This window comes from Psammomys obesus, unplaced genomic scaffold (assembly GCF_907164565.1).
Source record: "Psammomys obesus unplaced genomic scaffold, mPsaObe1.curated_primary_1811, whole genome shotgun sequence".
Lineage (NCBI taxonomy): Eukaryota > Metazoa > Chordata > Mammalia > Rodentia > Muridae > Psammomys > Psammomys obesus.
Genome location: NW_026596201.1, coordinates 666,277 through 669,965, shown reverse-complemented (window position 1 = coordinate 669,965; position 3,689 = coordinate 666,277). Strand labels below are relative to the sequence as shown.

Here is a 3,689-nt window from a genome sequence, read left to right as displayed (position 1 = left end):
GTCTCAGCCGTATGCATAAGCTATTTTAACTTCTTCCACAAGGATGAGCTTTCCCAGGCTCTTTTCATTTAATATCTTCTGCTTTAAATGAACACAAGGTCTTATGCATGGCTAAAGGGATCTTCTTTTCACTTTTGAACTGCCAAATCTGTTCTGTCAGGTCTGTTCTCAAGTAGCTGCTTCTGGAGAAGGCATTCCTATCCCCTTATTTCTGCTGCATACCACACCAGCTCATCCACTTTTCAGCTTATTTTCTATCACCTTAGTGTTTTTTTTTTTTTTGTTGTTGTTGTTGTTTTTCTAACTGACAGTACTAACTACTTTCTCATTAATGATAAAGAATAGGGAATTTACTTGTTAACTTCCTTTGAATGACAACATATGTTCATATTAATGGAACTCTATGCAGTGGGAGACAGAAGAGTGTGAGTGTGTATCTTATCTAGCTAGGTTTCTGTGTTGAATAAACTCTTTATCATAGGTTGCTGGCATATGCCAGTTTTTCCTCTGCCAGCATCTAAAATTCTCAGATTATAGGCACCCATCACCCACTGGGCAGAAGAGTGAGTCTTAAAACTGCAGTATGTGGCAAGTTAAGTCCATAATGGTATAGGGACAGTATTTTAGGAAGATGGATAGGAATGCCAGCCAAAACATCTTTTATCACATGTCTCATCACCACCAGCCATCCCACTAAAAAACCTAATGAGATTAAAAGTGATTACAACTTACAGCCACATCTATACACTACAAGTTGTGGGATTCTAGATACACTATTGATTGTGTGTATAAATTAAAACATTGTAACAGAGCTTGGGGCTAACGTTATTTCCACTGGTTACCTCTAGGAGGATCTATGAACTGTAGGCTTCTTCTGGGGGAGACTAGAGAGGAGCAGTTTGTGGAGGAAACTGGTGGAAGTAGAGATCCTCCCTGTCTGTAGCAGAGGGTCACCATCAGCTGCAAAATCAGTGGTATCTTTGCAGCTCTCACAACCAGCTATTTAGCCTGATTCCACCAAAAGCAGAGAAAGACTACTCATTTGTTCACTTGGGTAACTCCCAGGCATCTTTACTGCTCCTGGATCTAGGACAGAGTTCAGTTTCTCTACCATCAACATTCAGACTGAAGAGGTGACAGTTTGTTACTGTGAAGGCTGTTGCAGTCTCCTCCTTGCCGGGAGCCAAAGCTATCTACTGAAGCCAAAGTCAATTAGTGAGTCAAAGCTATCTAGTGGAGACAAAAGGTGTTTACTAGGTCAAAGCCAAATAGTGAGCAAAGGTCATTTAGTGGAGACCTAAAGCTATTTAGTGAAAGTTATCTAGGACCCTAACTCATGGGTGAGAGACTGTGAGGACATCCGTTTGTTAGAGCATCCGTGAGAAAACATCCCTATGGTATCTTGCAGGTACCCTATTTAACACATGAAAGCACTCTTCCTGTCTCCTGCAGCAGCTAATTACCTTCCCCCTTTTCCTGCCTTCTCCCTATATAAGTTTGGTAAAAATTTCTAAAAAATGAAGCTTTGATCAGACAAACAGACTTGGCTTCCTTCCTTGTGCTTCTCGTCCCTTCCCCCATTCCTTCCAATCTCCTCCCTTAGGAATCCACATTGGAGCCCTGCCGGCCAAGGCACCTCCTCAGTGCCTTAGCCTGCAATACAGACACCTTTAGAGCTCAGCTTGATAGCCAGCTTCTGAACCAGAAAACTTTTTATCTCTACACAACCTGGTAAGCACTCTCCTCTCTGTCCAAAGATCAGTGAGCCATGCCTTACTCAAGTAGACTTGAAAGTCTAGGAGAACATTCAAGGGCAAATATGTTCTTTAATCTTTTATGGGAGGTACTATTTTGTGTCAAGATTAAATAATTATTTTCCACTTCTTTTGTCTATTTTGATAGTATGATTGTAAATGTGATTTGACACAAAATATTCTCATTTTGATGGCTGTGTTTATTAGCGGAATAAGTAGTTTAGAAATGACATTTTCCTTTTCATATTAGCAATCCATATTCTATAAATTCCAGAAATGACCTTATTTTTCTTTATTGAACTTCTGATTTTACCTATGAATAAATTTACCTGTATGTAAAATCCAGATTTTCCTCTCCTTTTCTACATCCTGTCCTTTCCTTTGTCTCATCTACCCTTCTACTTTCCCCTTCTTTCTTTCCTTTCTCCTTCTCCTGTATCTTTCTGCTGTTTGTTACCATATTGTATCCTCATGATTGTAATCAAAGTTTTCCTAGTATTATTTCTATTAAATTTACTAGCTTTAAATGTTTTTGATTTTTAATAGAAGGCTGTCATGAGTGCATCTTGATATTTGCAGATTGAGAGCTCTAAGTTGGTCCTTGAACTTCTATGTTGACTTTTTCCCCTAGTGATTGGTTAATCATTTTGATAATACTTTTGGCTGTAGCTTTAACCTGTATTCTCTCACAACCCAGTACCCTGGCTATTTACTTTCTCATTTGATGACTACTTTGCATAGTTTCCTATAAGCCAGCCCAGCTGCCGATAATTTATAAACAAGGCACTTGCAGTGAGAATTGAAAAGCATTAGAGAGCCTGGGACACCAAGATGGAGTCACACCAGGTCTTCATCTTCCTGCTCCTCTGAATTTCTGGTGAGACATTAAAGAGTATTAGAATATCATCAAAGTAATTCATTTGTAGAGAAACAGCTATTTTCTATAGGAATCCAGTGGTATTCAGGCAATGCCATTAAGAAAGACATTTTAGATTCCAACACTTCTATCAGGAACTCTTTGTGTTTGTATGTGAATATTCATTGTCTATTTCTGATTTCAGGTGCTGAGGGGAACATTGTGATGACCCAGTCTCCCGAATTAATGCCCACATCTGTAGGAGACAGGATCACTCTAGGCTGCAAGGCCAGTCAGAGTGTGAGTAATGATGTACATTGGTACCTACAGAAATCAGGGCAGCCTCCTAAACTGCTAATCTCCTATGCATCCAATCGCCCCTCTGGGGTCCGTTATTGCTTCACAGGCAGTGGATCTGGGACAGATTTCACTCTCTCCATCAGCAGCGTGCAGGCTGAAGAGCTGGCAGTTTATTACTGTCTGCAGAGTCACAGCTATCCTCCCACAGTGCTTCATCCTCCAACACAAACCTCCTTGAATGTCTCATCAGCTGCCTACACCACACACAGCCCTGGGTCTACACACTTCCTCTTTCTGCCTGGGATTTGTTACACATGACTGATAAATAATTAAGATACAGCCTCCGTTCTTCCATAGATTTGTCAACACTGGAGTGTATAGATTAAAAGGAGAAGCTAAATTAAGAGATTTACAAGTTTTGGTGTTGCACTGAGAGCGTATACTACATGCTAGAAGCATCAGAGAAGTGTACAGGGTCATGGTGGCTTTCAATATCTTTTTGTTATGCTTTCAGGCTATGATAAATTTGTATAAAAATAGGATAGAATTTTAAATCATTTACAAAGTGCATATCATCATGAGTTTATTACTTTAGATTAAGAATCCCTAATCTTTGGTAAAGGAACTCTCTCGAGAAAATTGTCCATTTCATTTTGATTTGCAAATTGTGTGGTCTATAGGCTTTTGACCTAATGATTATTTGAATCTCTTCAGTGTCTGCAATTATTTGTCTGATTTAGTTTTTTATTTTGCTGATTTGGATAGTTTCACTCTGCCTT

The 3,689-nt window shown here is 39.4% G+C and overlaps 1 pseudogene; it reads left to right on the top strand.

The window, feature by feature from the left end:
* The first annotated feature begins 2,585 nt into the window (after positions 1-2,585).
* Positions 2,586-3,228, top strand: LOC129667996 (immunoglobulin kappa variable 4-1-like; annotated as a pseudogene).
* Positions 3,229-3,689: the final 461 nt, after the last annotated feature.